The following is a 26,507-nucleotide window of genomic DNA, read 5'->3' on the forward strand; positions in this document are numbered from 1 at the left end:
AGAAAGGAGACTCTACCTCCTCCACGCCCAACCATAAACTGTCCAGCTAGGCCCTGCAACTCCTTTTATCTGAGGCTGCTGAGCTCCGATTGGTTGTTACTAGATCCTCTAGTTGTTGGAGAACCAGATCTCTGTGATTTTTAAGATGGCTGCTCCAGAGAATCCTCTTTAAGCAAGCTTGGCAGACTCATGTTTGTTGCTCTTTTCCTCTCAGCTCAATGCTTCTTTGCGTGGGGTGAACTAGGATTGCGGGGCCCCCACCAGGGAGCTGCAAAAGCTGAATACCCCTGTCACAGCATTAAAATCTCTGTGATAGAAGTGGCCCAGACATTCCACTAACAATATTACGTAGCCAATTTTTTTTACAATTGTTAATTACAAGAATTTTTTTAAGATTATCCCAGTGAAGCTTCCTGATGCTCAGTAGCTTTACAATGGGTGCCAGCCTAACATCAGCTTACTTGCATTACATAAAATTATAATACAGACATGACACTACAACAATACATTATATGATGGATCCGTGTGCTCTTGTTAATAGTTCACAGGTTATTGGAAAGTACACATTTTGGCTGTAATACCTTTAATTATAGATTATGTACTATCCAAACATCACAAAATATTCCATGAGTATGGAAACAGCTATACCATGTTTGTCTTACTTTCACATCACATTTACCCCATCACTATTTTTTTTTTGATAGAAACAGGTTTGTGTGTACAGGAATATATCCTAGACCATAATCTTCCATCAGCTGTATGGTGTACAGGGTTGCCAACTTAATTTTATATTTTATGTTTTCCTTCAAGACTCATCTCCTCGAATCCTGTGACTATATATGAATCTCAGCTTCCATTTAAGGGGAAAAAAGGTTTCTAGCCCTCGTAATTGTGGAGAAAAGCTGTGACCTGAGTGCACTCTACAGGCACAGAAACCAAAGAGCAAATAAAAATAACCTCCAGAATATTTTTAAATCTCATGATCCTTATGTCAATCTCATGATTTTTTGAGGTCTGACTTGATTTTTGAACACGAGGTTGGCGGTCCTGGATATGGAGGTGAAAAGTTTATAGTAAATTACAACCAATAAATACTGCAGACCACCAGCATAGTTTAAGTGTACCTGTGTGCACACCTTCTGTTATTGCATAGGATGCATTATGTTCCCCTTGGTTTGAAAGGCTGCTGGCAAGGGTCTTCTCCCTAAGGAGTTATTAGTGGTGAAATTCATTCCCTAGCTTGGTTTCCCATATGTTCATCTTCTATGGATGCTACAAAGTCCATCTTTCCTACCAAGCATTGAGCGAGAAAGAAACTGAGGTTGACAGGCTTTTGTTATGACGACGACTAATATGGAGTTCTACCATATTATGTCTGCAAGTGGATATTTATGTATAAAATTAATTAGATACTTTTTTCTATGGATGTTACACAATGTAAAAGCAATCCAGATAACATGGGTTGGGTGCTTAGGTATCTTTTATAAACTGAAATACACATGTATGTATGTATGTATGTATGTAAGTAATCATATTATTTGAACAAAAAACCATATGCCTTTATCTACACATTTCTGAATGCTTATTAGGATTTGTTTACTCTAGAGACAGGGTTTACAGTATACCTGTTTGAAGTAAGATACTAAGGCCCTGATCCTGAAAACATTTACATATATACATATATAAATAAATAACTTCACTCATATGAGTACTCATGTTTATTTCAATAGGACTACTCTTGCATAGTTGTAAGTTTCTCCAGGATGGGGGCCTACATTCCCCGTTATAGATTTCAGAATATTTGTATTACAGGCACAAGGGTGTAATATAAGCCATTTTTACTTCAGAGCATTGTATACCAAGGCAAAGAATAGCAAAGAACTAAGAACATATTAATAAATTTTAAAATTCTGCATCTTCAGTTCTACACCAGCTCTGCCACTTATATTTTGTAATGGTGGGGAGCTAGGGGCAGTTCAGAATGCTTTAATACTCGGTCAAGTAGTTATTCATGAGTTCTGCTATGAATTACAATTATATACCATGGCTGCATTTGAGGAAAATATTGTCATAATGTCTTTAACTCTTGCAGTTAGAAATGCACAAATCTAGTATTATATACATATATAAAACAACAACTAATTCTCTCAAATAACTGCACAAGAAGCTTTCCATTTCTTTTACTGGCATAGGTTTCAGGATATTTGGAGGACCCTGATCCTCCTACACTTTCTCCCCAGTTGTGCATTCAAGGGTAAACGGATGCTCTTTTGGATTTCCAGATGCTCAAATAATATGGTAGTATACCTGGCAGAAATTAATAGATGGGATAGATGCACTTAGGATGAGATTCAGGCAATGCTGGATTCCACCCCTGGTTTATATTATACAAACTTCAAGCTTCAGGTCCCAAACAGAATTCTAGCTCAGGGTTCTCAAACTGTGGATCATAACCCCAAAGTGGGTCGCGACCCCATTTTAATGGGGTCACCAGTGCTGGTGTTAGACTTGGTGGGGTCCTAGGCTCAAAGCTGAAGCAGGGCTCAGGCTTCGCTTCAGCCCTAGGCAGCAGGGCTCAGGTTAAAGGCCTCAGGCTTCAGTCCCATTTCCCCCCCCCCGCCCTTCCCCCCGGTCCTAGGGTTGTGTAGTATTTTTTGTTGTCCAAAGGGGTCGCAGTACAATGAAGTTTGAGAACTGTTGTTCTGTTTCAAACTCAAGCTGTCCTCAGACAAGTTAAGTGTATCTTCTAACCACTCCTCTCTAAAAGCTGTTAGCTTCTAACTGGACAGCTTTCTAGCCCTTGAGGGGAACGATGGTTCAGTGGCAAGGATGCTAAGCTGGGTTCAATTCCTTGTTCTGCCACAGACTTCCTGAGAGTCAGTCATTATTCTCCCTGAGCATCAGCCCCACTCCCTTTCTCTCCCCCGCCCCCGTAAAATGAGGATAATAAATGCTGACCTCTACAAATGATAATAAATACATTCAAACATGCGAGTAGCTCACCTACCACGGTCATGGGGGCCATGGAAGTACTTAACATATAGACAGAACTCTCCTCTAAAAAGACATTAAAATCTGCATCCTGCAACTATTTGATACATTCTGAATGTACCAGGACTATATTTATTACTTCTGTCATAAGGATATTAACCTGTGTTTGTGCTGCTAAAATTCCTATTCTGGTTAATCGAGTCTACCTACCTACATTCTCCCATGGTTTCAACTCAATTAAATTATTTTTCACATCTCCCTATAAACCCCATTGTTGAATGTTATGACCTACTCCATCCAATACATGGGTAAAATAATCTTTGCATATGTTGGACCAAAGTAACGTGTGATGTAAATTCTTTGAAGCCCAAGATTAATTTAGCTCCTTAGAGTCTTAAGGTCATTCAAGAGAAAAGTTGCACTCTGTATAAATATATTGTATGATTATTATTGTGATTTCCCTTAGCAAAGAATGGAATCTAAATAAGCACATACAGTTCAATGAAAAGCTATTTCATAATAGCTAAAGCAAAATCTCCACATGTACTCTACAAATTACATTAGCTAATGAGAATCAAACTTATTATATTTCTCTGACAAAGGTCTCTGTGGCATACAACTGCTTTAAGCATTTTAGTAAATGCATACAATTTCTATTTCTAGTTATCAAAACCATTCATGCATCTCATAAAACATTAAATGATATTTTATGACAGCAGATGGCATCATTTAGTTATTTTTAACTGTGATGTTTGGTCTGTTTACAGTTCAGCATAATTTGTTTTTGGAAGGTTGGCAGATGTGATGTCGGCAAACAGTATTCTGTCCCAATAAAAAAAATATGCATCAAAAAAAGAAGAAAACAGTGATTAAATCATCTCATTGGCTTGCCTTTGGTTTAACTTCATAAAATCCTTACAATCAATATTATTTATCTCAGTCAACCTGACATTCCTTGAGGCATCCTAATTTTCTGATCCTGTAAGCAAGCCCCCTAGAAGCCACCAGCTGATTACATTCATATCTTGACATGATCAGTTTGAGTAATGTCTGTTTTACCGAAACATAGCAGACAAGACCGCATCTCAGTGGTAATTTATGGTTTCCTTTTGCCAACTGTTCCCACTGGGATCATTAACTATTAGAACCACATCAATCTAAATTGCTTTATACTACTACATTTAAACTGCCAGTTTCTAGGTAATTCTCTTTAGAAATATTCACAACATTTGGTCTGGTTATACACTAAGCAGAGCAAATAATGTGCTATTAAGACATGTTTAAGAAATTTGTACGCCCCAGCTGGAATAAAAACTTTAATCTTTGCTCACACACACAAAAAATAAAGCTTGTGAAACTTCGGGAATTAAAAATGACACTGATTCAGATTTAAAACAACAACTGCAATTCACATAATGGTAGGAAACTGTCTCAATTCTTTGTACTCATTCATCGTTAAGATGGAAAAACAACTTATGAAAATAGGGAACTGGAGACCACGGCAGCCTCACAAGTGGCTGAAAAACAAAATCTGTTATTCAACTTATCTTTTTATAACTTCTCTCTTGGTATCTGACCACAGTGATGTGAAAAAAGGCAAAAAAGATGAAACACATTTTTGTCTTTTCACGGCTAAAAAACTTTAAAAGGGGGAGCAATAAAAACAGAAATCTCTGCACAGTCTCAGACCGTTTTGGAAGAAACAGGGATTGAGACAAGGGAATGAACTGAGCTATTTTCCTTTTCAGAAGAATACTAAAAACATTATGATCCATCCCACGGTATCTCTAATGTGCCCATCACTGTGGTTTCCAGGATCTCTCTTTCTCTATACATAACATAGTTATATTTTTTCCAAAGGGTTCTGTTACTTTTTCTGCATAGTTATACAACAAAATGAATAGAGTGGTTAGTGGGTGCTTTCAGCATAGGATTGTTTTCAGGTAGCCCTGCAAGATTTGTAAGAGTTCTGAGACAACAGTCTTCGTAGGTGTTGCAGCGTAAGATACCACCCAGAAATTTCTGAATGTCCGGCTACTTATTTTGGTGTTGGTGACTCTTAGGCCAGGTCTACAGTACAGACCTATATCGGTATAACTATATCACATGGGGGCCTGAAGAATCCACACCCGTGAGTGACAGTTATACCAACCTAACCCTCTGTGTAGACAGTGCTGTGTTGATGGGAGGGGTGGTGGATTAACTATGCCAATGGGAGAAGCTCTCCCTTCGACATAGTAGCATCTTCACTAAGGTGCTATAGGTGGTCCAGCTGTACCACTGTACATGAAGAAAAGACCTTAATCCTTGCTCACCAGGGATACTTGGGATGTTACTGAAAGTTTCTGCCTTCTTCAGCCTGCATGCTAACAACTTGTCTGGCCTTCTTTCCTAGCTCTACATAATTCTGCTTTTAACTCAAGAGCAAATTCTCTTTCAACCATCAATCCTACAAACAGATATGTGAGTACACTCTATGACCCACATGGAGTCCCAATGAAATTAATAACGCTGCCTGGATGAGTGAGGATTCACACCCGTATAGCTGTTTGCAGCAGAGGAGCCTTCATAAACTCAAATTTATGATGAATTAGGCCATGTTTACACTACGAAAGTACTCCGATTTTACAGAAGTCGATTTTTGGGAACAGATTGTATAAAGTCAAGTGCATGTATCCACACTAAGCACATTAATTTGGCGCTATGTCCTCACAGTACCGTAGCAAGCGTCAACATTCCGAGCGGTGCGCTGTGGGTAGCCTTCCCACAGTCCCCGCTGCCCATTGGAATTCTGGGCTGAACTCCCAATGCCTGATGGGGCCAAAAATTTGTCACAGGTGGTTCTGGGTAAATGTCATCAGTCAACCCTCCCTCCCTCCGTGAAAGCAACAGCAATCATTTCGCACCCTTTTCCCTCGATTGCCCAAGCAGACGCCATAGCACAGCAAGCATGGAGCCCGTTCAGCTCACCGCAGCAGTTATGACCATTGTAAACACATCGTGCATTATTGTGCAGTTTATGCAGAACCAACACCTGAAAAACCAGGCGAGGAGGCGACAGCAGTGGGGTGATGAGGACATGAACACAGATTTCTCTAAAACCGCGGTCCCCAGTAATTTGGAGATCATGGTGTTACTGGGGCAGGCTCATGCCATGGAATGCAGATTCTGAGCCCGGGAAACAAGCACAGAGTGGTGGGACCACATAGTGTTGCAGGTTTGGGATGATTCCCAGTGGCTCCGAAACTTTCACATGCGTAAGGGCACTTTCATGGAACTTTGTGACTGCCCTGAAGTGCAATACTACCAAGATGAGAGCAGCCCTCACAGTTCAAAAGCGAGTGGCAATAGCCCTGTGGAAGCTTGCAATGCCAGACAGCTACCAGTTGGTCGGTAATCAATTTGGAGTGGGCAAATCTACTGTGGGGGTTGCTGTGATGCAAGTAGCCAATGTAATCATTGAGCTGCTGCTACAGGAATGGATCAAAGGAGTGACTCTGGGAAATGTGCAGGTCATACTAGATGGCTTTGCTGCAATGGGATTCCCTAACTGTGGTAGGGCTATCGACGGAACACATATCTCTATCTTGGGACCGGACCACCAGGGCAGCCAGTACATAAACCACAAGGAGTACTTTTCAATGGTGCTGCAAGCACTGGTGGATCACAAGGGACGTTTCACCAACATCAACGTGGGATGGCCAGGAAAGGTTCATGACACTCGCATCTTTAGGAACTCTGGTCTGTTTAAACGGCTGCAGGAAGGGATTTACTTCCCAGACCAGAAAATAACTGTTGGGGATGTTGAAATGCCTGTAGTTATCCTCGGGGATCCAGCCTACCCCTTAATGCCCTGGCTCATGAAGCCGTACACAGGCACCCTGGACAGTAGTAAGGAGCTGTTCAACTATAGGCTGAGCAAGTGCAGAATGGTGGAAGAGTGTGCATTTGGACACGTAAAGGGTCGCTGGCGCAGTTTACTGACTCACTCAGACCTCAGCGAAACCAATATTCCCATTGTTATTGCTGCTTGCTGTGTGCTCCACAATTTCTGTGAGAGTAAGAGGGAGACGTCTATGGTGGGGTAGGAGGTTGATGCAAACCTCCTGGCCGCTGAGTATGCGCAGCCAGACACCAGGGCAGTTTTAGAAGAGCACAGATGGAAGCACTGTGCATCAGAGAAGCTTTGAAAACCAGTTTCATGACTGGCCAGGGTACTGTGTAACACTTCTGTTTGTTTCTCCTTGATGAAAACCCACCCCTTTGGTTGCCTCTAAATTCCCTGTAAGCCACCCACCCTCCCCCCTTCGATGACAGCTTGCTTGCAAAGAAAATAAAGTCACTATCATTTAAAAAACATGTATTCTTTATTAATTGATTATAAAAATAGGGAGATAACTCACAAGGTAGCCCAGGTGGGGTGTGGGAGGAGGGTAGGAGGGAAGGAAAAGGCCACTTTAAAACTTCTTGAATGACAGCCTTCTGTTGCTTGGGCTGTCCACTGGAGTGGAGTGGGCTGCCCAGAGCCTCCACCACCCGCATTCTTGGGCATCTGGGTGAGGAGGCTATGGAACTTGAGGAGGAGGGAGGGCGGTTAAACAGGGGCTGCAGCAGCAGTCTGTGATCCTGCTGCCATTCATGAACCGCCACCAGATGCCGGAGCATAGAATCATAGAATCATAGAATATCAGGGTTGGAAGGGACCCCAGAAGGTCATCTAGTCCAACCCCCTGCTCAAAGCAGGACTAAGTCCCAGTTAAATCATCCCAGCCAGGGCTTTGTCAAGCCTGACCTTAAAAACCTCTAAGGAAGGAGATTCTACCACCTCCCTAGGTAACGCATTCCAGTGTTTCACCACCCTCTTAGTGAAAAAGTTTTTCCTAATATCCAATCTAAACCTCCCCCATTGTCCGGTTTGATCCCGCAGTAGCCCCAGCGTTGCCTCATGCCTCCTCTGATCTTCCTCCCACCACCTCTTCTCACGTTCATCGGCCACTTTCCTGTACTCTACCTATTGTGTCCCTCCACACATTCTGCTGAGCTCTGTCAGTGCCAGACGACTGCATGAGCTCAGAGAACGTCATCATGCATGCGTTTTTTCCGCCGCTTTATCTGACAGCCTTTGGGATGGAGGAGGGAGGCTTGAAACATTTGCAGCTGCTGGAGGAAAAAAAAGGAGTGAAGTATTTTAAAAGATACATTTTACAGAACAATGGCTATACTCTTTCACGGTGACCACCACTATTCACATTACATAGCACATGTGATTTTGGTACAAGGTCGCATTTTGTATCTTATATTGAGTGCCTGCGGCTTTGGTGTTAGAGATCACACATGCAGTGCCGGGCAACAGAATTCGGCTTGCAGGTGGCCATGGTAAGCCATAGTCTTTTGGTTTCTGCAACCTTCGTAACAGCAGCGCCCTCCTCTCCCATACCAAGAAAAGCACGCTGAGTTGGCCATTTAGTGCTGTGGTTTTCCTGTTAACATGCAGCAGCAGAAACCAAACTAACCCCTCCCCCCCATCCAATTCTCTGGGATGATTGCTTTACCCCTCACCCCACCACATGGCTGGTATCAAGGAAGATCCCTGCTAGCCAAATGCGAACAGCTCAGCGCCAATGGCCCCTCTCCCCCACCACATGGCTAACTGTGTGGAGGATTTCTTTTTAGCCACAGGCAAACAGCCCAGTAGGAACGGCCACCTCTGAATGTCCCCTTAGTTAAATTCCCTTATTTCAACCAGGTTACCATGAATGATATCACTCTCCTGAGGATAACACAGAGAGATAAAGAACGGTTGTTGCTTGAATGCCAGGAAACACCGGGACCATATGCTGCCAGGCTTTGTCATGCAATGATACCAGATTACTTGCTACTAGCATGACGTGGTAAAGTGTCCTACCCTGGAGGCCGGAATAAGGCTGCTCTCCCCAGAAACCTTCTGCAAAGGCTTTTAGAGTACCTCCAGGAGAGCTTCATGGAGACGTCCCTTGAGGATTTCTGCTCCATCCCCAGACATGTTAACTGACTTTTCCAGTAGCTATACTGGCCACGAATGCATCCCAAGTCCTCAGGGCTACTTAATCACTTGCTTTTATAACATGTATTATATTTAAAAAGGTACACTCACCAGAGGTCCCTTCTCCAGCTTTGTTGGGTTGGGAGGGTATTTCAGTCAGGGTGATAAAAAGATCCTGGTTGTCGGGGAGAATGGTGTGCTGTGTGCTCTCCTCAAGCTCCTCCTCCTCATCTTCCCCATCCGCAAACTCCTCAGGCATGGTGGAGAGCACCCCATCATCGGAGTCCACGGACAGGGGTGGGGTAGTGGTGGCAGCCCCCCCTAGAATTGCATGCAGCTCATCGTAGAAGCGGCATGTCTGGGGCTCTGTCCCGGAGCGTCCGTCTGATTATTTGGTTTTCTGGTGCGCTTGTCTGACCTCCTTAAGTTTCACGCAGCACTGTGTTGCATCCCTGCTGTACCCTCTGTCCCTCACGGCCTTAGAGATTTTTTGAAATGTTTTGGCATTTTGTCTTTTGGAACGTAGTTCTGATAGCACGGATTCCTCTCCGCATACAACAATCGGATCCAGTACCTCCCATTCGGTCCATGCTGGAGCTTCTGGGACTGCATGGTCACCTGTGCTGATGAGCTCGCCTGGCCAAACAGGAAATGAAATTCAAAAGTTCCCGGGGCTTTTCCTGTACGCCTGGCCAGTGCATCAGAGTTCAGAGTATTGTCCAGAGTGGTCATAATGGTGCACTGTGGGCTAGCTCCCGGAGGCCAATACCTTCAAATTGCAGCCACACTAACCCTAATTCGAAACGGCGATGTCGATTTCAGCACTAATCCCCTCGTTGGGGAGGAATACAGAAATCGGTTTTAAGAATTCTTTATGTCGAAAAAAATGGCTTCGTTGTGTGGACGGGTGCAGGGTTAATTCGATTTAACGCTGCTAAATCCGACACAAACTCGTAGTGTAGATCAGGCCTTAGTTTCTGCTCTGTAGATTTATAATTTGTCTTTTCAAATGTGCTGCCCCTCAGAGCTTTAATCTCTTATTCCCATAATTGAATGCTTTGGACTTGTTTCTCTCCCTCTCCCACCCCCCAAAATGAAGAGAGGCTAATAATTTTTCCCCAGTGTAGGACTTGAATGGCTCCCATATCACGGCCCAAGAACAGTCAGATTATAACCTGTATTTGGTATTCTGATATCATCTGTATATGCACAAGTGAAGACACTAGTTAAATGGTATGTACTTAATAGCAGCTGTATTCATTGGCTTACATATCTTCTGCCTATTATATGAGATCTTTAATAAAGATTTAATTATTAAAACCAACAAAGTAAAATAGCTTAGTTGCACAAGTTATGGATTTCAACAGAAGAGTGAAAACGACTGAAGAGAGTATCAAATACAAACATTTGAATTAAGAAAAAAAATTTAAAAAATCAAAAATTGTCTTAATTTTTTTTTTTTTCAAATCACAATGATAGCTTGAAGCTCACAACCAAAGCATTCATCCTTTATCTACTCAGAGCTGGACAGGAAATGTGCTTTTTCAGCCATTCTCAGAGCATACTGTTTTACTTCTTTCAGAGTAGCAGCCGTGTTAGTCTGTATTCTCAAAAAGAAAAGGAGTACTTGTGGCACCTTAGAGACTAACAAATTTATTAGAGCATAAGCTTTCGTGAGCTACAGCTCACTTCACATCCGATGAAGTGAGCTGTAGCTCACGAAAGCTTATGCTCTAATAAATTTGTTAGTCTCTAAGGTGCCACAAGTACTCCTTTTCTGTTTTACTTCTGAAAGACAAGCTAGGAAGTTTGAAAAAGAAAGAAAAAAAAAATCAATCTCTGGCATGCTTTATAGCCATACTAAATTACAGAACTCCCTTTTTTTTCTTTCCTGTTCAGGTTCGTCATTTTAAAAGGAGTATCAGCAATTTGTTTCTAATATTTCTTATTTGCTGGTCTGGTGACATATTCAGATTTTTTCCCTAAACTGGCAGAAATGGGAAGTGAACTCCCCTATTTATCCACAGCTCAATGAATGGTACTTCACCCCCACCATTATAGCAACATGTCTGAACCCAAAATTGGAGGGACCATTTCTAAGGTACAAGGTAGTGTTCTTTACCCATTTAAACCATGTATTTTCTGCTGAGTCAAGTTTAATGTGGCTACTGCTCCAAAAAATAATGGATAAAGATTATAAACTTAACTCACACAGCCAGTCCTCAGAGGTCATCCACATTGGGTATCACTACAATCATAACTGTAACCAAGCTAGACAGTTGGCATAGACAACTGTATCACTTTTCATCAGTTCTCAAACTGTGGGTCAGGACCCCAAAGTGGGTCACAACCCCATTTTAATGGGGTCACCAGGGCCAGCATTAGACTTGCTGGGACCTGGGGCTGAAGCTGAAGCACGAGCTCTACCCCCCACCCAGGGTGGGGGGGCTCAGACTCTTGCCCTCTCTCCCCAACTTGTTGTCAGAATGGGGTCGCAGTGCAATGAAGTTTGAGAACCACTGACGTAGGTGCTTTAGAAATTTTTACTTTTTGTCTCTAAGTTCCATAGAGTTTCACTGAGATATATGCTTATCTCACATTCTTGCCGAGTCTTACTTCAAGCTCTTATAGCTGGTTTATGAGGTGTCACTTGCAGCAGCTCCAGAAAAAGTAATTTTCTGCTCACCTCTTCTAGCACTTTGCCACAGTGACATTTTCTCCCTTCTCCCTGCTTTTAGACCTGGTGTGGGGAAAGGTGGAATGTCTCAGTATCCAGCTGTATCCGTACAAGCCAGAATCCAAACCAAAACCAGACTCAATGACATTAATCATACAAATCAAACTAAAGGGCCCAAGAACCTTTTGGCTGGAGCCAACCGCCAATTAAGCAAATCACAATAGAAAAGATGCTCAGCACAATCATATGTTTTTAGCTACTATATCTGCCCAACTTTCTAGTCTAAGGTCCCGATTTCCAGGACTAAACTTGTCTAGAGAAGTGCTTTGGAACTTTTGGTAAACACAAACGGCTGAAACAACAGTTTTAATGCAACTAGTCTCATTTTAAATCCCTGCAAATGCACCTTAAGGATATTTGTATGAAAAACATACGGCTGTACTTACCACTTGATCGGTTCATGAGAGTTACAGATTAATAAAATTCTTATTGCTTATACAAACAAATGGCATTTAAAATTCTTAGTAAACATATTACAGTACATTGCTATTTATAATAGGTGGGGTTACTATTTGCTTTTTACCACTGTACTTTTTATTAAATGGTATTAGCTCCAACGACCAAAACATAAAGGATATTATTACATTAAGATTAATCATGAAACCTCAACCTTAAAAAAAAATTGTACCTAAATCTGATCTTTTTAATGGTAATCTGGGAATTAGAAGAGATTTTTTATTGGGAGTAAATGGCAGACTAAATTACAAAAAAGTCATGTTTGAAAACAAAAACAGTGTTTTTCTAAGAGAATTTTCTCAGCCAGCTTACATATTCTATACTGTTCAATATTTGTCATATAAATATACACAGCTTTCTTGCTTTCAAATTTTCCTCATGATCTTCTTAACCTTATTTGACATTAATTTCACTGAATATTATAAACATATAGAGCAGAATATTTAACGTGGGGTTTTCCCTAGTAGCAGTAAAAAAAAAAAAAACTCCCCACTTGAAAAATGTAATTGACTACCCTTTGGTGTCTTGGCAAGCATCCTAATGTCCAAAGGCCAGACTAAGATCTGGTACAGTGCTGTAAATCCAATTTAAATTCATTTAGTCTGGATTTAAATAGGCGTAACAGAAATCAGAATCAGGCCGCAAAGCTAAGTGTTGAGCACATAATGGTTTCTGGTCCATTTGTCTATATTTTATTTCCAGAAGCTGATCCATGTTTGTAAAACCACTTGGGACACCTTGAGAAAAAAAAAAGCTGTTTTACAGTGCACACATTTTATTCATGTTGCAATGTAACTAACAGAAAACCTTTAAACATGATACTGACTGACAAGGAAGCTTTGACTTGGGTTTTTAATTTAGCTAGTCATTTACCTACCAGAAAATAACCAACCCAGCAATCACTACTGTTGCTATAAACTGTGAAAATATAAACAAAGTAAATCTTTTAGTATGTTATGAAGTTAAAAGTGGAATAGTCCAACCATATTTTGGGTAGATACTTAAATACCAAAGCTACAGACAGTAGATATACATTAGCTATGCTTTCTCCATTCTCACCTTACATAATTAAAATGTTTATGCAACTCCAAACAGCAGTCTGTTCTATTTCCTCTTCTCAAACATCAAAAGGCATGCTAGATTGTGTGTTGCATCTGACATTTTTCCATTAAAGTTTTAATAATGACAACTTCAGTGTTGAAAAAAAGTGATTAAAATGGTTAACTGTGATTAATGAGCCAGCACATGGCTCCTGTACACATAACTTTTCTTCAGATATACAGAAGTCTATGTATGAATTAGCTTTAAACTATTTGCACAATGAAGTTTATTTGAAATATATTATTCTGAGTTATTTAGAAATTACTGAGCATCCACACTCTAAAAATCAGGCCCCTTTAAAGTGAAGTGAAATTGGGCACTCAAAAATGGAGGTGCCTGAAATCCCTAGACACTTTTGAAAAATTTAGCCTTAATGCATACCACCCTGGCGTGGCTCCAGAGAGTAGAGAAAGACCCTGGCTATGGTACCACACTTTAAGGGTCCACCATCCGGTTTCTTGTGTGCCTGTAAAATTCTATGGCTGGTGTGGAGGGGTTGGGCAGGTTAGCCTCAATGCAGCCCTTGTGCTACCCAGCCATGAGATCCAGCTTCCACACACAGTGACATCTTATATTTTTTATCCCCAGTGTGAGAATTCTCCCCTTAGAGAATTCTGTGTATGCTACTTTCACTTAAAGGAAATGATGTTATCAGTGGCAGGACCAGCAGTACAACTCATTTGTTCTAGTTCCATGCTTTATTCACCACCAAGACTCATGGCCTTCTTAATTGGCTGGAGGGCTTGATGATGAGTGATGGGAAGAACTCCCTGCCAGAGCTAAACAGGCTTTCTTCAGGTTCACTGCTTTTCTTATATAGTCTGTGAAGGTATTTATATTGGAGAATCAACCAGCACTTCATAATGCCTCCAAAGAGCAACACATTTCCAGATTGCCTGTGGTCAGGTTCCTGGGTCTTTGTGCATTTACTAAGGCTGTCAAGCAATTAAAAAAATTAATTGCACAGTTAAACAATAAGAGAATACCATTTACTTAAATATATTTTGATGTTTTCTACATTTTCAAATATATTTATTTCAGTTACAACACAGTGCTCACTTTATATTTATTTTTCTTACAAATATTTGCACTGTAAAAAAACAAAATAAATAGTCATACAAGTACTGTAGTGCAATCTATCATAAAAGTTGAACTTACAAATGTAGAATTACACCTCTACCCCAATATAACGCAGTCCTCAGAAGACAAAAAAATCTCACCGCGTTATAGGCAAGACCGCATTATATCGAATTTGCTTTGCCCCCCCCTTCCTTGTTCCCCGACCGCCCCCTCCAGAGACCCTCTTCCCTAATCACCCCCAGGACCCCACCCCCCGCTCCCTGTACCCTGACTGCTCCAACCCATATCCACACACCCCGCCCCCTGACAGGCGCTCACCAGCAGCAGGAAGTGGAGCAACGCGGCCCCAGCCTGCTCCACTCCGCCACCTCCCAGCCGCGGCGCTCTGCTTCCCGCCGCCGGTGAGCGCAGGGAGGTTGGGGAAAGGACCCCCCCCACCCCGTACTCACCTGAGGCGGGAAGCGGAGCACCGCGGCTGGGAGCTGGAAGAGTGGAGCGGGCTGGGGCCGGGCTGCTCCGCTTCCTGCCGCCGGTGAGTGTGGGGAGGTTGGGGAAAGGATGCCCTCTGCACTCACCAGTGGCGGAAAGCAGAGCGACGTGGTCCCAGCCCACTCTGCTTTCCTTGCCCCGGCCCCAGCCATGTCGCTGGGGGCGAGGGAGGTTGGGGAAAGATCCTGCACTCACCTGCGGCGGAAAGCGGAGCGCTGCGGCTGGGAGCTGGTGGTGTGGAGCTGAGCTGCTCCGCTTCCGCCGCTGCCATTCAGTGCGGCGGGGGATCCCTTTCCCCAAGCCATCTCCTCCGAACAACACGGGCGGGGCCGCAGCGAGGGAAGCAGACTGGCCCCCCGCTAATCCCCTGGGCCACTCTGGGACTGCAGGGCCCCCAAAAGTGCCCCCCACAGCCCCTGACCGCCCCCGAGACCCTCTGCCCCTTATCCAACCCTTCGGCCCAGCCCGGCACACTCAACACGCTGCTCAGAGCTATGTGTCGGAGCTTTACCCCATTGTATGCGAACCCATGTTATATCAGGGTAGAGATGTATGTCCAAAAAAACCAATGTTCAAAAATAAAACAATGTAAAACTTTAAAGCCTACAGGTCCACTCAGTCCTACTTCTTGTTCAGCCTATCACACAGACAAACAAGTTTGCTTACAATTTGCAGGAGATAATGCTGCCCATTTCTTGTTTACAGTGTCACCTGAAAGTGAGAACAAGTGTTCGCATGGCACTGTTGTAGCCAGCGTCGCAAGATATTTACATGCCACATTCACTAAAGATTCATGCTTCAACCACCATTCCAGAGGACGTGTCCATACTGATGATGGGTTCTGCTTGATGACGATGCAAAGCAGAGTGGACCGACGCATATTCATTTTCATCATCTCAGTCAGATGCCACCAGCAGAAGGTTGATTTTCTTTTTTGGTGGTTCAAGTTCTGTAGTTTCCACATTGGAGTGTTGCTCTTTTAAGACATCTGAAAGCATGCTCCACACCTCATCCCTCTCAGATTTGGGAAGGCACTTCAGATTCTTAAAGCTTGGGTCGAGTCCTGTAGCTACTTTTAGAAATCTCACATTGGTACCTTCTTTGCATTTTTTCATATCTGCTGTGAAAGTATTCTTAATTAACATGTGCTGGGTCATAATCCAAGACTGCTATAACATGAAATATATGGCAGAATGTGGGTCAAACAAAACAGGAGACATACAATTCTACCCCAAGAAGTTCAGTCACAAATTTAATTAACGCATTATTTTTTTTAACGAGCATTATCAGCATGGAAGCAAGTCCTCTGGAATTGTGGCCGAAGTATGAAGGGGCATACAAATATTTAGCATATCTGGCATGTAAATACCTTGTAACGCAGGCTACAAAAGTGCCATGCGAAAACCTGATCTCACTTTCAGGTGACATTGTAAATAAGAAGCAGGTAGCAGTATCTCCTGTAAATGTAAACAAACTTGTTTATCTCCATGATTGGCTGAACAAGAAGTAGGTCTGAGTGGACTTGTAGGCTCTAAAGTTTTATATTGTTTTGTTTTTGAGCACAGTTATATAAACAAAAACATCTATACTTGTAAGTTACACTTTCATGATAAAGAGATTGCACTACAGTACTTGTATGAGGTGAACTGAAAAATACTATTTCTTTTATCATTTTTACAGTGAAAATATTTGTAATCAAAAATAATAATACAAAGCGAGCACTGTACACTTTGTATTCTGTGTTGCAATAGAAATCAATATATTTGAAAATATAGAAAAAACATCCAAAAATATTTAATAAATTTCAATTGGCATTCTATTGTTTAACAGTGCAATTAATAGTGATTATTTTTTTTTATCGCGATTACTTTTTTTTTTTTTTTTTGTGAGTTCATCGCATGAGCCATAGCATTTATCCTACAAATGTGACTCGACTCTAAAAAAAAATCCAGAACATTCAAAAATAGCTCCAGTCACAGGTGAGGGGGGATTATGAGCAATTCCAAGCAGGCACGGCCTCTTTTGGATAAAACCTTGAATTCTTACGATAAAGATAGTAAGTACCATACATCGGCACACAGTAAGTACTAAATGACAGGTACTATTCATGGGCCCAATGCCTTTATACTGTAGATGAGTCCACTGAAGAATGCAAGACCTTGAAAAGTCATATTAACAATGCAGAAAATAAGCTTAGACCAGGGGTGGGCAACCTACAGCCCGCAGGCCAGATTCAGCCCATCAGGGCTTTGGATCTGGCCCGCGGGATTGCCAGCCCCACTCCCAGAAGCAGCCAGCACCACGTCTCTGCAGCACCTGTGGGGGGGTGAGAGGGGGCAGAGGGCTCCACACTCTGCCCTCGCCTGCAGGCACCACCCCCCACAGCTCCCATTGGCTGGGAACAGGGAACCACAGCCGATGGGAGATTCGGGGGAGGTACCTGCAGGCGAGGGCAGTGCACGGAGCACTCTGCCACCCCCCATCTCCCCAGGGCCGCAGGGACATGGTGCCAGCTGCTTCTGGGAGGGGAGCAGGGTTACGGCAGGCAGGGAGCCTGCCTGAGCCCCGCTGTGCACCACTGCCACCCCAGAGCCACTCAAGGTGAACAGTACTGGGCCAGAGCCTGCACCCCGAATCCCTGCCCTGAGCTCCACACCCCAACCCCCTGCCTTGAGCCCCTGCTGCACCTGCACCCCTTCTGCACCCCAACCCCGAGCCCCCTGCTGCACCCCACACCCCTCCTGCAACCTAACCCCCTGCCTTGAGCCACCTCCTGCACCCCACACTCCTCCTGCACCCCAACCCCTTGCTCTGAGCCCCTTCCTGCTTACCGCACCCCTCCTACACTCCACGCTCCCTCCCACACCCCAACCCCGTGCCCCAGCCCTACATTCATGGCCCTAAATGCAATTTTCCTATGCAGATGTGGCCTTTGGGCCAAAAAGTTTGCCCAACCCTGGCTTAGACTAAGGAATGTCAGTTTGGTTAGGAGAAGCTAAAACAATCTTTTCTGAATAGATTTTTGAGGGTTTGGAGAATACATACGTTTGATTTTCCTTTAACAATGCATTTCTGCTGCTATTTGTGTAGGTATTAGAATCTCTCAGCTTTTGTGACATGAAAACATGTCTTCCACGTCTATTTTGAAGGCCAAATTATTAGTATAATATTTAGCATTTTTTATCTCCAAAGTGCTAATAAGATGTCACCTAATACACCAACCTGCCTACACACACCTGTGATGTAGCTTATTACCACCCTCAATTTACAGGTGAGGAAACTGAGGCAGAGAGGTTATGTAACTTGTTCAGTGTTCTAAAGAGGGTCAGTGTAAGAGCCAGGGCTAGAAGGCAGGAACCACTGACTACCAGTCCTATGCTCAGACAACACCTGCTTCTCGCTGCAGAAAAGGGAATGTGGTTTTCAGGGTTCAAGACTACATTCCTATTCTGCTCCTAATGCTTTTAAGCAACTTTTCAGACTTGTTGGGGTGAGCTACAATATGCTAGGTTATACAATATTTGTATAGGTTTTTTATGTTACGTTCAGGGTTCATTTAAGCGACCATATGATTATGATTCTTTCCCTCTTGGCTGCTTAGAAATGGATTGATGTTAGTAATGGCTACAACAAACAGAACAACAAATTTGTTTGAAGGCTCAAATGCTCAGGAAGCCTTTTGCTGTTTGTGGCTCAATCTGTTTCCTCTTGAGGTGTAGTCTAATATGCAGACTTCCTTGTTATAAACTTGGGTGCATATGGAGTTTGATATTTTCAATTAGCCTTACAAAGGTTTTGGGGGAAGGAGGGGAGGGAGAATATCTCCTTTCATGAAATGTGGAATTTATCAACGGGCAAGTCATGAGCTGCTTAATGCATACGCACAATGCAAGAAAACAGGAGACGATGTAAATAGGAATGGCCAGAAATAATAAGGTTTTGATATTTTATTCTGTTTCGCTTATAAAAGAAGTCACTAGAAAACTAGGGTGAACTTTATGCACAACTGAAGTCAATACGAGTTTTGCCATTGACTTTAATGGGACCATGATGGTATCCCATCATGTTATTTCTGTTATATTCTGTATATCCTGTTATTTCTTAATAATTTCTGGCATGGTTTGCAGATCACTGAAAAGTATATACCTTTGCCTTCCTTCCGAATTAAACAAGGACCTTGGGGAATTACTCTAATGAAAAAAAGTTGATTCCAATACAGCAGCATTTGTCAAACAGTTCCGTGGACCCCTGAGGGTCCCCGAGGGGACTCGATGGGGTCCGTAGGCCCTGCTGAGAAACTCCTACCCCTCCTTCCCAGGTGCGCCTCCAACATGCTGGGGAACAGGCTTGTGTGTCCTGGCTCCCCGGTGCTCCCAGAAGCAACGGGCATGTACCCTAGGGCCAGGGGATCTCCACACGCTGCCCCAGCCCCGAGCACTGACTACACAGCTCCCATTGGCCAGGAACTTCAGCCAATGGGAGCTGCAGGGGCGATCCCTGCAGGCAGGAGCAGGCACCCGAACTCCCTCCCAGAGCTCATACCCGCTTCCACACTCAGACTCCCTCCCAGAGCCTGTACCCCACAACCCTTCTGCACCCTGATTTCCTCCCAGATCCTGCATCCCACAACCCTCCTGCACCCAAACTCCCTCCCAGAGCCCGCTCCCCCTCCTGCACCCCAACCCCCTGCCCCAGCCTGGTGAAAGTGAGTGAGGGTGGGGAGCGCGAGTGAGCAGTGGCGGGGCCTTGGAGAAGGGGCAGGGCATGGATATAGCCCTGGGTAAGGGGCAGGAAAGAGGGCGGGGCAAAGGCTGAGCAGGGAGGTTTGGGGGTTCCTGAAAAATTTTAAATCAAAATTTGGGTCCTCATATTGCTAAAGTTTGAGAACCATTGCAATATAAATTTGAAAGAACTAAAAGAAAAAGCTTGGAGAAATGTAAAGTAGTGTGTGTTGGATGTATGCAGGAGGCCACAGAAATAACATAAGCAGACAGAAGATTAAAGAGGGAAAATATTAAAGATAGGGAATGGAGGAACAGCAGAGAACGGACGTGAGGTGTTAGCTGTGGAGAGAGAGGAAAAAAATAGGAGTTGAACATTATAAAAATAAGGAAGTGCTTCCACATAAGTGAATGACAACATAATATATAAACATCAATCCAAACTAGCCAAAATTTTATATATATGCTTTTTTTTGTTTTGCTGATTGGAATTAAAAACTTTGGCAATCCCTAACTGTGTAACAGCCTTTAGATCATACTTACCATAATTAGAGAAGCCCTGAAGCTGGTAAAACTTCCACTCGGTGTTGAATTGGCCTCTGGCTGACTCCAGGGCAGGAGAAGTGCAAGGGTGGTATACCGTGACTTCTCCACCTACATCCATTTAAGTTATGCACAGAGCATTACCTCTGCGCTATGCAGAAGAAATCTTTCACTTCTGTGTTGTTTGTTATGGCTTTGAACTACACTCTGTGTGTTGGATTTCAAAGAGAGATAAGAAACCATATTTTTACCTACGAAAACATGAACTCATATTTCTATGAAACATTGCCCTCACTGAAATTACACTCACAGGTTGCTGATAATATTGGGTGAGATTCTAAAACCTTTATCCTCAAAATCAACAAGCATATTTGTGAAGTAAGGTACTATTCAATGTGAGCAATGGTGTCAGAATCTGGCCCACTGTAAATTCATGAATATCAAAGGATCACAGGATGAGATTATAAATGCCTATTCTGGAGTAATTCTGGGAAGCATCTTCTCCATTCCCTATCCCCAATCCGATTGCTTGTTTTTACTCTTGTATGTACAAGCAAGTTCTCAGTATAAAAAGAGTTCCTTTGAATGGTCTCAAAGCTTAATTAGGGAGGAAGGCAGTTATCCAATTCCTTTACTGAACCCATCACTAAAAACAGAGGTCATTTCAGTACGGACACTGTAATATTCTACAGCAGGGGTTCTCAACCTTTTTCTTTCTGAGGCCCCCCCAACAGGTTATAAAAATTCCATGGCCCAGCTGTGCCAGGCACAGCGTTAGGAGGTAGCAAAGAGAGCAATTGCCTGGGGCCCCATGCACCGTTAAGCTGCATTACTCAGACTTTGGTTTCAGCCATGGGTGGTGAGCTCGAGGTCCCGGACTGCAGTCCCGCACGCTGGGGCTTCAGCTTTCTGCCCTGGGCCCCAGTGAGTCTAATGCCAGCCATGCTTGACGGATCCCCTGAAACCTGCTTATGGCCTCACCGCAGGAGGCCCTGGACCCCTGATTGAGAACCACTGCTCTACAGGTAATTAACACTTGGTTGCAGATGGACCAGATTCTATGTCCATTACATTGATATGTTATCAAGATAATGTCACTGAAGTTAAATGAAGTTATTCCAGATTTACACCATTGTAACTGAGAACACTATTAATTGCTATTTAAATTGCAGTAGTAGTAGTACCCTTTATGTGTGTACTCTTTTTTTTTTTTTAAATCACAGAGAGGCACCAAGTCTCAGAGACCAGGTTAGTTGAATAAGAGCTCACAGGGCTCTGGCTGCAGAGCTATAAAAATTGCAGTGTAGATTTTCAGGGTCCAGCCAGAGCCCAGGTTCTGAAACCCTGCAAGGGGAGAGGGTCTCAGAACCCAGGCCCCAGCTCAAACGACCCAAGCCAGCCACGGCTGTACCACAAAAGTCTTTTATTGCAACATAGACATATCCAAAATATTCTTGGAAACAAACACAGAAAAAGGCTCAGTCTCTTGCTCTGCAAAGCAGAGTCTAAAAAAAATGTTGATCTAGTGCTAACCACTAATAGGAGATTCTGGAGGAAAAATAAATAAATAAAAATCAGAATTTGCATCTATCTAATTTCCAATGAATACTAATAGTTCTGGAGCACCTGAACTTTTATTTGAAATAAGAGGAAGGTTCAAAGGAAGAACAATTTCCATTTCTGCAACAGTACAGAACACAGTGACAGAATTCATCTGGTGCATTAATCTTAACATTCCTTACAAGTGACTCAGGACTGCAGGAGAAAACATTCCCACTATCTGATCAGAGATACGTCATGTTTTTTAAACAGAATGGCCGACAAACGCGCTAGTTCCACAGTTTTACCATTCTCACTCTCTTGATACCTCTGTTTGCAGACCTCCAGCTGTTCAGAATCTCAAAACAGCCAAGGAAAATAATGTTCCATATACCAGGAAAATTAAACTAGCCTACAGACAAATAATTATTATAAGCCAGAGAACTCAAACAATTTAATGATTTATAATCATAATCCTGAGTAAAAGCTTTTTAGAGCCACAAATAGCAGCAAAGTAACAGAGAAAATGTTTTTTCTATAGCAATATTGGTTTAGACACTGAAAATCCATAAATATATGTTACATTGGGGCAGAGCTTGAAAAAGCCACTCAATAGAGAATAGGAAATTTCCCTGGTGATTGGGGGAACACAGAAGTACAAGAAGCCATCAATTTCTGCAGCAATTGAGTTTTCACAATTACTTGCATAAATGCTAAGTATTTTGAATTAAAGCTCAATTTTATAGAAGTGCTGAATATATGCAATTGTCATTAACTTTAATGGAAGCTGAAGGTGGGTATCAACTGTTAAAATAAGTTTCTAGCCCCTCTAAATACAAATGCAAGTTTGAAACATGAATGTGTGGCACTAAGATGAAACTGACAAAACTGGATCTGGTTTCACTGCAGCTAGTCATACCTCTAGGGGCAGCTCTGAAATTGACAGGAATCATATCAATTTCATGCTGCAGCTTGCAGAACCAATTAGCAGCAGTAAAGGGAGGGACCGGAGCTACATATGGTTCCTAAGTGCTCAAAAATTAGAGGCTGGGGGCAGGTTAAATATTCAGAGACCTTTCCCCAAGGCATTGCAGCAAAGAGAGGATGAGCAACAGTCAAAAGGCTGTGGAACGGCAGATAGAATGAGCGCTGTGGCTATGGCACTGACTAGGTCTCAATCCTGACTCTGCCACTAAGTCTCAATCCTGACTCTGCCACTAACTTCCTGCTGCCCATTCTGTAATATGGGGAGGAGATTTCCCTACTTCACAGGAGTGTTGTGAGAGTAAATCCACTGATGTCTGTACACAGATTAAGAGAAGAGCATCTATACATCTGGGTATAGTGCTTATATTATCCACAAATACCAAGTTTGTTTTAAAAATCATAAGATACATATAGCCCATAATCAGCAGTAAACCAAATCACAGGATGCAGATTACGAATGCTTATTCTGAAGTAATTCTGGGAAGCATCTTCTCCATGCCCTATCCCCAACCTGATTGCTTGTTTTTACTCTTGTATGTACAAACAAGTTCTCAGTGTAAAAAGAGTTCCTTTGAATGGTCTCAAAGCTTAATTAGGGAGGAAGGCAGTTTATCCAATTCCTTTACTGAACCCATCACTAAAAACAGAGGTCATTTCAGTACGGACACTGTAATATTCTACAGCAGGGGTTCTCAACCTTTTTCTTTCCGAGGCCCCCCCAACATGTTATAAAAATTCCATGGCCCAGCTGTGCCAGGCACAGTGTTGGGGGTAGCAAAGAGGGCAACTGCCTGGGGCCCCATGCCACAGGAGGCACCATGAAGCTGCATTACTCACACTTTTGCCTGGGGCCCCACACACCATGAAGCTGCATTACTCAGGCTTTGGCTTCAGCCATGGGTGGTGGGCTCAAGGCTCCAAACTGCAGTCCCGCACACTGGGGCTTCAGCTTTCTGCCCTGGGCCTCAGTGAGTCTAGTGCCAGCCATGCTTGGTAGATCCCCTGAAACAAGCAGTAACCCAAATTTATGTGCATAAATTTAACAATACAGTTTAGATATTAGTATCCAAGTATTCAGGTACATTTACTACAGTCAAAAGGCATCTAAGCAAGTAGTAATGGAACAGCCAGTTTACAAAGCATGTTCCCTTTAATAATGAGTGTAATTTACTCTAGAAAAACCTGCAGAAGGATCACATATGACAGGTGCACTCACCTAGGAGTGATTAGGAGAACTTCCTGTGAGTGCCTGAGGGAAACGTGGGCATTACAATAGTTGGACTAAGATCCAAAAGGTCTCCATTCCTTTTCCTATAGGCCAGCTCTCCTCTTACCATCTGGCTCTCCCTGGTATTTTCAGTTTTTATGATTACTATTATGTATTATTTGTATTACAGTTGCGACTAGGGATCCCTACTCTTGACAGGGGCCCCATTGTGAAGGGCACTGTACAAATGCTCAGGCTGAAATCCTAGCCCTCCTAAAGTCAATGATAAAACTTCCCTTCACTTCAGCTGGGCCAGGATTTCACTTTTAAACAGTGTCTCCTCCCCTCCCCCTGAGGTTTACAATCTCCGGGCAGAACACATAGATGTTCTGGAATGGAACACAATGGAAAGGTTACTGGGAGAATGGAAAAAATGGCTACAGCAATACACACACATGGTTACATAGACTAGCAACATGCAAAACGTACAGTTATACATTTGTTTAAGTTAATGAGAGAATAGAACTACTGCAATTGCCATAAATCACTTCAGCATTTAATATAGGTCTAGAACAGGAACTTGTGATTCTGAGATGCGATTTGAAGGGCAGGCTACTAGCACTAGCAAATAATTTGCGGGTGCATACCATGCCTAAGGAGTGCCATGGAAGTAGGCCCAAATAGGTGATGGCAACATTCAGCACTAGTAGGTCAGAGGGGACAGTTCACAAAGCAGTCAGAAATAGGCAGGGAGATGCTAAATTAAGAAGGGATTGAAAATAAGGGCAGTCTTGCAAACTTCAGATGGCAATTTAGTCACCTTAAAATATTCCACAATGCCATTATTTGAGTGAATGGCTCTGTTCTGGTTTTATTCTTCTGAAATGATAATTTTCAATTAAGAATGATTTCCTCTACTTTATATACATGGGTGGCATTTACAATTCATGTTATTCCCAGAACGTTTTTCTCCTCTATTGCAATCGGTGCCTGAATGGAATTTGTCATTTTCATCCAAACAGGATTTCTCTACAATCAATCTTTTCAGTACCACTTTTAACCATGGACCAACATTTACATCATGTAGTCTACTGAGACTACCAGATAAGGATGAATTTTATCAATAATTTTAATTGCTACCAAATAAGACAAATTATAAAAACTAAAAATCTTAAGAATCATAAAGCCAGTTCCTTCCACTATCAACATTATTCTTCTCTTTTGTATATGTCTAAGCATTTTGCCACTTAAAACTGCAACAGAACAGAAATGTTTACAAGCATACAGTGTTCTTTAATTGTTTCTCTTGCCCCGCACATCACACCAACAACTCCACTGCTCAAAATTTCTGCTCAAAATTTACACTCAAATCAACACACACCAAATTGAAAACACAACTCCAAGATGTGACACATTTTGCTATTCCAAGGAAACTCACACAGCTCTCGTGCCTGTTTCTCACACTACAGCTAATGACCTAAGACAAAAGGATGAAATTTGAGCAACTAACAATGTTTTTCATTTATCTTCAATCTGTCATTTTGGTTCACTACGCCTTTAATCTTTTTTTTTTTTTGGTTGTTGCTGTTGAGTTTGGCACAAGAAAAGATGAAGTATCCCCAAGCCATGGCTTATAAGCTTTCAAAGAAAACAAGAAAGCTGCCTTAAAAAAAAAAAAGATGGTATCTGAAGCAGACATTTAAATGAGAAAAGAAAATGCAGGTACCCAGCTGGTAGTCATGTTAATAATCTCCCTGTCAACAGATAAAAATGAGAGACAACATTATAAAGTACATCTGCATTAATTAGACTATGTAGTTGCCAAGGTGATTTTCAAAAAGGCTAATTAATGCCTTTTTTACACACAAATTATATCGATAAAAAAAGCTAGTGAGTAGGTATGTGTTAATGAATTAGTTATGATGAAGTTATTCCCAGGTAGAATGAAACAAATCAAGTATTGTCTAATGTTGTTCTAACAAAATTAAGGAAGATGAGGAGCAGAAACCTGAAGGCCTCACACACCTGCTCCTCTTCATGTTCTCTGTGTTCCCAACAATTTCACTGGAAAGAGAGGAGAAAGAGAGACTATCCTGCTCACTTTATTCATTCTACTGACCCCTTTTCTTCTCAGATCCACAACAAACAAAACACGACACTGATTCACTAGTATCCGGAATAAGGTAAGCCCTTATATAGAGGAAAGAAGTTCAAAATTTCAGCACAAGGGAAATTTGACTTTCACATCATGTCAATTTTAAGGAAAAGAAAGTATCTAACAAAATAAAGTGGTATGTATCCCCGATACAACTATTTTGTACTTTTAATTGCCTATCCTGAACACTGCTCATTAATCCATCCTACCCAGAGCTACTATTCATCTTTCAAATCTCTGAACAACTTTCATATATAGGATAGTAATGGTCAGACATGGAGACCGATTAAATAGAAACTCCCACAAATAAGATTTACTTCTTTCATCAAGGCTATGGCTACACTAGAGAGCTTACAGTGGCGCTGCTGTAAGATCTCTAGTTTAGCAGCTCTAAACTGAAGGGAGAGAGCTCTCCCATCAATTTAATTAATCCAACCCCAACAAGCAGCTCTGCCGCCAACATTGCAGTCTCAACACCG

At 42.4% G+C, this 26,507-nt stretch overlaps 1 protein-coding gene across 2 annotated transcripts in view; it reads right to left on the reverse strand.

Moving 5' to 3' along the window:
* The window catches only part of ARHGAP6 (Rho GTPase activating protein 6), a 516,937-nt gene that overhangs the window by 196,243 nt on the left and 294,187 nt on the right, over positions 1–26,507 (reverse strand). The window lies entirely within an intron of this gene.

Source organism: Dermochelys coriacea, chromosome 1 (assembly GCF_009764565.3).
Source record: "Dermochelys coriacea isolate rDerCor1 chromosome 1, rDerCor1.pri.v4, whole genome shotgun sequence".
In the NCBI taxonomy this organism is placed as follows: Eukaryota; Metazoa; Chordata; order Testudines; family Dermochelyidae; genus Dermochelys; species Dermochelys coriacea.